Source organism: Delphinapterus leucas, chromosome 12 (genome assembly GCF_059928025.1).
Source record: "Delphinapterus leucas isolate spDelLeu-1000000601 "Yukka" chromosome 12, BTC_Dleu_Yukka2, whole genome shotgun sequence".
NCBI classification, from domain to species: Eukaryota; Metazoa; Chordata; class Mammalia; order Artiodactyla; family Monodontidae; genus Delphinapterus; species Delphinapterus leucas.
The window spans coordinates 13,973,687-13,984,248 of record NC_143140.1 but is presented as its reverse complement, the minus strand read 5'-3'; positions in this window follow the sequence as shown (position 1 = coordinate 13,984,248).

The window sequence follows — 10,562 nt, the reverse complement described above, 5'->3', positions numbered from 1 at the left end:
TTGTAGATTTTCTGATGATGGCCATTCTGATGGGTGTGAGGTGATACCTCATTGTGGTTTTGATTTGCATTTCTCTAATGATTAGTGATGTTGAGCATTCTTTCATGTGCTTGTTGGAAATCTGTATATCTTCTTTGGAGAAATGTCTATTTAGGTCTTCTGCCCATTTTTGGATTGGGTTGTTTGTTTTTTTGATATTGAGCTGCTTGTAAATTTTGGAGATTAATCCTTTGTCAGTTGCTTCATTTGCAACTATTTTCTCCCATTCTGAGGTTTGTTTTTTTCTCTTGTTTATGGTTTCCTTTGCTGTGCAAAAGCTTTTAAGTTTCATTAGGTCACATTTGTTTTTTTTTGTTTTTATTTTCATTTCTGTAGGAGGTGGGTCAAAAAGGATCTTGCTGTGATTTATGTCATAGAGTGTTCTGCCTATGTTTTCCTCAAGAGTTTTATAGTGTCTGGCCTTACAGTTAGCTCTTTAATCCATTTTCAGTTTATTTTTGTGTATGCTGTTAGGAAGTGTTCTAATTACAGTCTTTTACATGTAACTGTCCAGTTTTCCCAGCACCACTTATTGGAGAGGCTGTCTTTTCTCCATTATATATTCTCACCTCCTTTATTAAAAATAGGTGACTGTATGTGTGTGGGTTTATCTCTGGGTTTTCTATCCTGTACCATTGATCTATATTTCTGTTTTTGTGCCAGTACCATACTGTCTTGATTACTGTGGCTTTGTAGTATAGTCTGAAGTCTGGGAGCCTGATTCTTACAGCTCCGTTTTTCTTTCTCAAGATTGCTTTGGCTATTTGGGGTCTTTTGTGTTCCCATACAAATTGTGAAATTTTTTGTTCTAGTCCTGTGAAAAATGCCATTGGTAGTTTAATAGGGATTGCATTGAATCTGTAGATTACTTTGGGTAGTATTGTCATTTTCACAATGTTGATTCTTCCAATCCAAGAACATGGTATATCTCTCCATCTGTTTGTATCATCTTTAATTTCTTTCATCAGTGTCTTATAATTTTCTGCATACAGGTCTTTTGTCTCCTTAGGTAGGTTTATTCCTAGATATTTTATTATTTTTGTTGCAATTGTAAATGGGAGTGTTTTCTTCATTTCCCTTTCAGATTTTTCATCATTAGTGTATAGGAATGCAAAAGATTTCTGTGCATTAATTTTGTGTCCTGCTACTTTACCAAAGTCATTGATTAGCTCTAGTGGTCTTCTGGTAGCATCTTCAGGATTCTCTATGTATAGTATCATGTCATCTGCAAACAGTGACAGCTTTACCACTTCTTTTCCCATGTGGATTCCTTTTATTTCTTTTTCTCCTCTGATGGCTGTGGCTAAACTTCCAAAACTATGTTGAGTAATAGTGGTAAGAGTGAACAACCTTGTCTTGTTCCTGGTCTTAGAGTACATGTTTTCAGTTTTTCACCATTGAGAATGATGTTTGCTGTGGGTTTGTCATATATGGCCTTATTATGTTGAGGTAAGTTCCCTCTATGCCTACTTTCTGGAGGGATTTTAATTGAAAATAGGTGTTGAATTTTGTCGAAAGATTTTTCTGCATCTATTGAGATGATCGTATGGTTTTTCTCCTTCAATTTGTTAATATGGTTTATCACAGTGGTTGATTTGTGTATATTGAATATTCCTTGCATTCCTGGGATAAACCCCACTTGATCATGGTGTATGATCCTTTTAATGTGCTGTTGGATTCTTTTGGTAGTATTTTGCTGAGGATTTTTGAATCTATGTTCATCAGTGATATTGGCCTGTAGTTTTCTTTCTTTGTGACATCTTTGTCTGGTTTTGGTATCAGGGTGGTGGTGTTCTCGTAGAATGAGTTTGGGAGTGTCCTTCCTTCTGTTATAGTTTGGAAGAATTTGAGAAAGATAGGTGTTAGGTCTTCTCTAAATATTTGATAGAATTCACCTGTGAAGCCATCTGGTCCTGGGCTTTTGTTTGTTGGAAGATTTTTAATCAAAGTTTCAATTTCAGTGCTTGTGATTGGTCTGTTTATATTTTCTATTTCTTCCTGGTTCAGTTGTGGAAAGTTGTGCTTTTCTAAGAATGTGTCCATTTCTTCCAGATTGTCCATTTTATTGGCATATAGTTACTTGTAGTAATCTCTCATGATCCTTTGCATTTCTGCAGTGTCAGTTCTTACTTCTCTTTTTTCATTTCTAATTCTATTGATTCAAGTCTTCTCCTTTTTTTTCTTGATGAGTCTGGCTAATGATTTATCAATTTTGTTTATCTTCTCAAAGAACTAGCTTTTAGTTTTATTGATCTTTGCTATTGTTTCCTTCATATCTTTTTCATTTATTTCTGATCTGATCTTTATTTTTGGTTTCTTTCTCCTAATTTGGGGTTTTTTTTTATTCTTCTTTCTCTAATTGCTTTAGGTGTAAGGTTAGGTGGTTATTTGAGATGTTTCTTGTTTCTTAAGGTAGGGCTGTATTGCTATAAACTTTCCTCTTAGAACTGCTTTTGCTGCATACCATAGCTTTTGGGTTGTCGTGTTTTCATTGTCATTTATTTCTAGGTATTTTTTTATTTCATCTTTGATTTCTTCAGTGATCTCTTGGTTATTAAGTAGTGTATTGTTTACCCTCCATGTGTTTGTATTTTTTACAGATTTTTTCCTGTAATTGACATTTAGTCTCAAAGCGTTGTGGTCAGAAAAGATACTTGATACAATTTCAATTTTCTTAAATTTACCAAGGCTTGATTTGTGACCCAAGATATGATCTATCCTGGAGAATGTTCCATGAGCACTTGAGAAGCAAACGTATTCTGTTGTTTTTGGATGGAATGTCCTATAAATATCAATTAAGTCCATCTTATTTAATGTATCATTTAAAGCTTGTGTTTCCTTATTTATTTTCATTTTGCATGTTCTGTCCATTGGTGAAAGTGGGGTGTTAAAGTCCCCTGCGATGAATATGTTACTGTCGATTTCCCCTTTTATGGCTGTTAGCATTTGCCTTATGTATTGAGGTACTCCTATGTTGGGTTCATAAATTTTTACAATTGTTATATCTTCTTGGATTGATCCTTTGGTCATTATGTAGTGTCCTTCTTTGTCGCTTGTAATAGTCTTTGCTTTAAAGTCTATTTTGTCTGATATGAGAATTGCTACCCCAGCTCTCTTTTGATTTCCATTTGCATGGACTATCTTTTTCCATCCCATCACTTTCAGTCTGTATGTGTCCCTAGGTCCGAAGTGGGTCTCCTGTAGGCAGCATATATACAGGTCTTGTTTTTGTATCCACTCAGCCAGTCTATGTCTTTTGGTTGGAGAATTTAATGCATTTACATTTAAGGTAGTTATCAATATGTATGTTCCTATTACCATTTTCTTAATTGTTTTGGGTTTGTTATTGTAGGTCTTTTCCTTCTCTTGTGTTTCCTGCCTAGACAAGTTCCTTTAGCATTTGTTGTAACGCTGGTTTGGTGGTGTTGAATTCTCTTAGCTTTTGCTTGTCTTTAAAGTTTTAATTTCTCCATTGAATCTGAATGAGATCCTTGCTGGGTAGAGTACTCCTGATTGTAGGTATTTCTCCTTCATCACTTTGGATATGTCCTGCCACTCCCTTCTGGCTTGCAGAGTTCCTGCTGAAAGATCAGCTGTTAACCTTATGGGGATTCCCTTGTATGTTATTTGTTGCTTTTCCTTTGCTGCTTTTACTATTTTTTCTTGGTATTTAAATTTTGATAGTTTGATTAATAAGTGTCTTGGCGTGTTTCTCCTTGGATTTATCCTCTATGGGACTCTCTGTGCTTCCTGGACTTGATTAAAATTTCCTTTCCCATATTAGGGAAGTTTTCAACTATAATCTCTTCAAATATTTTCTCAGTCCCTTTCTTTTTCTCTTCTTCCTCTGGAACCCCTATAATGTGAATGTTTGTGCCTTTAATGTTGTCCCAGAGGTCTCTGAGACTGTCCTCAATTCTTTTCATTCTTTTTTTTAAATTCTCCTCTGAGGTAGTTATTTCCACTATTATATCTTCCAGGTCACTTATCCATTCTTCTGCCTCAGTTATTCTGTTATTGATTCCTTCTAGAGAATTTTTAATTTCATTTATTGTGTTGTTCATCATTGTTTGTTTGCTCTTCAGTTATTCTAGGTCCTTGTTAAACGTTTCTTGTATTTTCTCCATTCTATTTCCAAGATTTTGGATCACCTTTACTATCATTATTCTGAATTCTTTTTCAGGTAGAATGCTTATTTCCTCTTCATTTGTTTGGTCTGGTGGGTTTTTACTTTGCTCTTTCATCTGCTGCATGTTTCTCTGTCTTCTCATTTTTCTTAACTTACTGTGTTTGGGGTCTCCTTTTCGCAGGCTGCAGGTTCGTAGTTCCTGTTGTTTTTGGTGCCTGTCCCCAGTGGGTGAGGTTGGGTCAGTGGGTTTTGTAGGCTTCCTGGTGGCAGGAACTGGTGCCTGTGTTCTGGTGGATGAGGCTGGATCTTGTCTTTCTGGTGGGTAGGACCACATCCGGTGGTGTGTTTTGGAGTGTCTGTGACTTTATTATGATTTTAGGCAGCCTCTCTGCTAATGGGTGGGGCAGTGTTCCTGTGTGGCTAGTTGTTTGGCGTAGGGTGTCCAACACTGTAGCTTGCTGGTCATTGACTGAAGCTGGGTCTTAGCATTGAGATGGAGATCTCTGGGAGAGCTTTCACTGTTTGATATTACGTGGAGCTGGGAGGTCTCTGGTGGACCAATGTCCTGAACTTGGGTCTCCCACCTCAGAGGTACAAGCCTGACACTTGACTGGAGCACGAAGACCCTGTCAGCCACACGGCTCAGAAGAAAAGGGAGGAAAAAATAAAGAAATAATAAACATAAAATAAAATAAAGTTATTAAGATAAAAAAATTTTTTTTTTCCCGGTATGCGGGCCTCTCACTGTTGTGGCCTCTCCCATTGTGGAGCACAGGCTCCGTATGCTCAGGCTCAACGGCCATGGCTCATGCGCCTAGCCGCTCCGCGGCATGTGGGATCTTCCCGGACCAGGGCATGAATCCGTGTCCCCTGCATCGGCAGGCGGACTCTCAACCACTGCGCCACCAGGGAAGCCCTAAGATAAAAAATTTTTTTAAAAATTATTAAAAATATAAAAAGTAAAACAAATGGACAGACAGAAGCCTAGGACAAATGGTAAAAGGAAAGCTATACAGATAACATCACACAAAGAAGCATACACATACACACTCAGTAAAAGAGGAAAAGGAAGAAAAAATATATATCTTTTGGGAAGTCTGAGGTCTTCTGCCAACATTCAGTAGGTGTGCTCTAGGAGTTGTTCCACATTTAGATGTATTTCTGATGTATTTGTGGGGAGGAAGGTGATCTCCATGTCTTATTCCTCTGTCATCTTGAAGGTCCATCTCTCCCATGGGGTTTTTTTTTACACCTTTATTGGAGTATAATTGCTTTACAATGGTGTGTTAGTTTCTGCTTTATAACAAAGTGAATCAGTTATACATATACATATGTTCCCATATCTCTTCCCTCTTGCGTCTCCCTCCCTCCCACCCTCCCTATCCCACCCCTCTAGGTGGTCAAAACCCACTGAGCAATCTCCCTGTACTATATGGCTGCTTCCCACTAGCTATCTATTTTACGATTGGTAGTGTGTATATGTCCATGCCACTCTCTTGCTTTGTCACAGCTTACCCTTCCCCCCTCCCCATATCCTCAAGTCCATTCTCTAGTAGGTTTGTGTCTTTATCCCATAGGCTTTTGTGTTTTGTTTTGTTTAAACTGCTTTTAGACCAAAGCTGGGTCTCCAAGTCCCTGCCATCTAGTGACAATATTGAAGAAATACTGGTTTCCTACACAGCTCTGAGCGCACAAACTTTGGTAGATGTCCAAGAACTGTTAAGAACCATCGGCAAACTAATGACTAATCTTTATGTTTACCCTTTAGTTCAAAGTACTGAGCTAATGTTTGCACAAAATTTTTATGACTTTATCAGTCTTTTATTTTTTGATGTTAACTGCCTTCAGTACAAGACCTGGGACTTCAAGACATACTAATTTGTTACTAGTTTCTAACCACTTATAATTGAGGCCGACTGAGTTTTACAAAGACATTTCTATTTGCACTGTAAACAGAAGGTACTTGAAGGATTTGTTAGTTTTTGTCAGGTTTTGTATTAACTACATTCAAGTTAATTTCTTAAGCTCTGATATATATACACGTATTAAATGTGGGTTATGTTCACTATTTTAAATTAAGCTTTAATTGATTGAACATATTTCCCCACATGTGATAGTGATGGATCTCTATATCATGGGTTATTTGTAGGATGTTTGTCAGGTTAAAAGTCAAAAATAGGATGTCTCATTCCTTAGGATATGTAAAATTCAGTGCTGGTAAAGTCTTTATTGGCAAAATTATAATGAAGCTTTTAAAAAGCCATTTTTAAAATAAATAAAATAATAAAATAAGTATATTTTATTACTCATGATAAGGTATGCTTACTTCAGAGTGGACTTCTCTTATAAAATTGGTGGCATAAAGTTTGATTTAGACCAGCTAATTTTATTCAATGACAGAAAAATACTTCTTTCTTAAAAGTGGAAAATGTCCAAGATTAGGTTAAAAAGTAAAATAAAGTACAATTATTTAAAATAGAAATGAGGTAATTTGTTTACACTGTGGAGTCATTTTAGTTCACTTCTGGGTAAATGTTAACTTTTTTAAGGAAAATCATGTCAGACATGTAGGCACCACATTCAGTAACAACCTGGGTAAGGAGTTTAATAAATCCTGCTTGCAGATACTCAACTGTAGCATTTTATATTCAAATGAACCCAAATCTCATTATTATGGATGAACTTAGAGAGGATAAGCTTAGAACTTAATGCTCAATAGATTATCCTGTTTGGAACTGACACTGGCACACTGCAAATCTTCCCACCTCTTTAGAAAATAGAATAATTAGCATGTGCGTGTGTTTGTAAATTATAAAGTTGTTCCTTTGTAATGGGGTTGAACAGGGGAGGGGATGCAGAGGCTAGTGCAAACCACATGACTAGTGCATCATTTTTCTGCCCAAATGCCATTGAGTGGTTCGCGATATGTACATGAACCAAAACCCTATTGTCTTGGTTTGTGTACACATTTGCCTCTTCTTTGTGTCTGATTAACCATCATTTTTCTAGTGCTGATGAATTTCCAGCAGAAGTGTGCTGGATTTGCACATGGGAAGAAAAACTTTAATTTTCTGAGAAAGATCTACACAATTTGTCCCTGAGAGCCTGAATCTTATACTCTTGGCATTCGAGTGCCAGGGCCAGACAACCAGCTAAACGATTAACTCCAGCCCAGAAATCTATAAATAAAGTTTGTGAAAAGAGAGAGAATGAACAATGCACGGTGGAGAGAAACCGTAGCATAGGTCTTGTAATGGAAATCTACAACTTCCATTGAGGCTGCTGTTTGAAAATCTGTAAGGCAATGGCTTTCCCCAAGACTGAATATACGAGAAAAGAAGCAGATGTCCTTGAACTGTCTCTTTGAAGATGCTCATTATTAATACAGAAGAAGACGAAATTCGGGAAGGGACTGAGTGTCAACAGAGATGTTATGAAAGAAGCCAGGAGAGGTAGTTGTCTGTGAAGCCAGAGGACAAAGTGGGAAGAGCTGCCAACAGTTCACAGGAACATGCAGAAGTCAGAGGGGAAAGAACAGATTTTGGGTGACCTTGGATTCTGGTCCAAAGCATGGGGCCGCTGGAGTCAGTACCACTTGGCGACAGGAGGGGGCAGCAGAGGGCCGCAGGGTGGCCTGGTTGAATCAAAGTCAATTTAGGAGCCAGGAATGCAGGGAGAAGCTGGGAGGAGGGCGTGATAGTTACAGAAGCTCCAGCTGGTCTGGCTAAGTGGTGAAGCCTGCAGGGGACGCTCCTGCACGATCCCCTAGCCCTAGAAGGCCTTTCCTTAAAGGACCTTTCAAATACCCACTTTAGTGTGGCTGCAAACGCATAGCCCAGGTCCTAAGAGACGCCAGGCTGTAGTGCTTTGCCCGGAGCCTGTTAGTCACATTCAGCCACAGTAGGGGCACAAGGCCAGCAGTGATATTAACTGTGGCTGGTGAGTGTCACCACGCTTCCCTATGGCCCCTCACGGCTCGGGACTGTCCCCAGGTGTCACACTTGACCTTGATTTCTGCCTGACGGCCCCTGAACTCCATCTGTCTGATCGCAACTTGATTTCCGTGCTGTTAATTTCAGGACAATGTAAGTACTCCAGGAGCAGTGGAAACCCTGTAACTTCCATGGAGACTGTTTGAAAATTTGCAAGGGGGTGATTTCCCAGCTCTATTTTGGTCGACGTTTTGGTCAGTCTGGTCCCTGGAGTGTGATGGGCACACCACGGTGGGGACCGAGGTCAAGTTCAAGCTCGTGATCCAAGGTCAGGAGGAGCCGCTAGTGCTCTTGTGCCAGGAAGGCAGGGTTTAGCCTCTTTCTATTCTTCTAGGAAGCGCAGCACTTGCTAGCGAGATAGATGCACTATTTGACGATCTGCCACGAATGGGCAGCCCTGGCTCAACCACTGACTGAAGCCAAGGAGGTTGGTAGCCCTGCGGGTGGTGGTTGGCTGGCTGTGGGTGGATTCATTAGGGGCTTATTGAGGTCCACCCGTAGTGCTGTGTTTGAACTAGCTCGTCCTGGCTCCTGAGACCGACTGTCAGCATCTCAGTTACATCACGTTGGTAGCTTGAAACGGGCCATGAAGGGAAGAGTCACAACACAGAAGTCGGAAGACTTTGCAGATGAGCCTCCCGCCTTCTCGCCCTGAATGCTGGTGCTTAAACAGTTGTCAGCACACCACTGCCCAGGCTCCAGACTCAAGGCTGGTCCTCGTGCTGGTCCAGGCAGGGATGGTGGGATCGCGGCGCCCCTGTCGGGTCTTCTCTACTTTGTTTCTTATTAGAATCTCCAAAGCTGCTCAAGTATTATAAACCACGAAGGTGAAAGATTACCTTTTTCTCACCTACCCTCTAACCTCGCAGGCATGGATGGTTTTCTCTGAACACCCCAGTTTGAGTGTGAAGCCAAATTGTTTGGATCAGGTCACAGAGCTGTGCTGTGCGTCGCAGAAGCAACATCAAAGCTGGGACCAGCAGACAAGGATGTCGTTTAGTTAACCTGGGTGAGACAGATGCCTCCCGTCCCCCAGCCCCTGCAAACCTGAGTTTCTTTGCAAAATAAAGAGGCTTGGGTCTAGCAAACTCTAATTATCCCTGCTCTTGCATTCTGAATTACAAATCTAATTTTCTTTTTCAATGTCGCGTATCAATATACTTTGGGTTATCAGTCATCATCTCTAAATTATTTTCCCCAAACCTCTATTTGTACTAAAGCACTTTTCATTCTCCCAAACACACTGTGTCAGATCTCTGGGCTTTGTATTTAATGTCCCTCATGGAATGTCCTGCCTTCCTGTCTGTCCACCTGACAGCATCCTGCTCCTCTTTAAAGGGTCAGCTCATGTGTGTCCACCACTGTAAGGCTCTCCACGACTCTCAGAACACTTCGGCACCCCACTTTGCTGTTTCTCAGGGTCCCGACAGCGCCCTCCCTGGCGCAGCTGGAGGATGCGTAGGAAACCTGGCGGCAGGTGCGGGACCTTCAGGGTCTGTCTCTATTGGTCCCTCTCCTGTGTTATCCTCTTGAGTTCATTTGCTCTGTTTAGATTGGCTGAACCTTGGATTCAGCTACTGCTTGGTCTTCACCTCTCTGCCCAGCACCCCCCTTCAGATTTGATGGCATCCCTTTTGTTCCTGACCCCAAGGGCCATTTCTGTTATTCCACATCCATACCTTGTTCCAATTCTTGAAATTCCAAGCCTGGCCACAGACCTAATTCCCTACCCGCCTGAGCAGGGAGTCGTGAGGAGAACTTGGAAATTCTTTAGGGAAGAAACTGTTCTTTCACTTATGTGTCCTATTGTCCTGTCTGGAACATAGAAGTGCTCAGCGAATGTTTATTGAATGAATACATGAACGAATACGGTGTGGAGAACTGACCTAGCAGAAGATCCTACTTAGGATGCAGACTTGGTCTCACTTCTTGCATGTCATGTTTGGATTTTGCCCTCTAGACTGGTGGTTCTCAACCTTTTTTAGGGCCTCTAGGAGGATGTGAAAAAACTGGATATTTTTACCCGCAAAATAACGCACAGTATACAAAAGTTAGCACAGAATTTCAATGCCTTCAAAAATCCCTTTGAAGCCCATCCATGAGTGCCACAAAATAGCCCCTGTAACACACAATGGAGAGGCACTGAAAGGTTTTAGGTCTGGAAAGACGAGATGAAGATGATTCAAGGAGGTGTTCAGAAAGCTGGGAACTGGAGAGCTGGAGGGTGTGGGTATAAGGTGAGAAGGGGCTGAGACAGAGTGCGATGCCCTGCGGATGAGGAAGGAGACGCAGGAAAGGAAGAACAGAGAGGCTCTACTATCACTTGTATGGAGAAACCCGATAACAATGATTCTGTGCTCTTGAAAAAAGATCCTTAAAGATGAGACAATTGACACAATAAC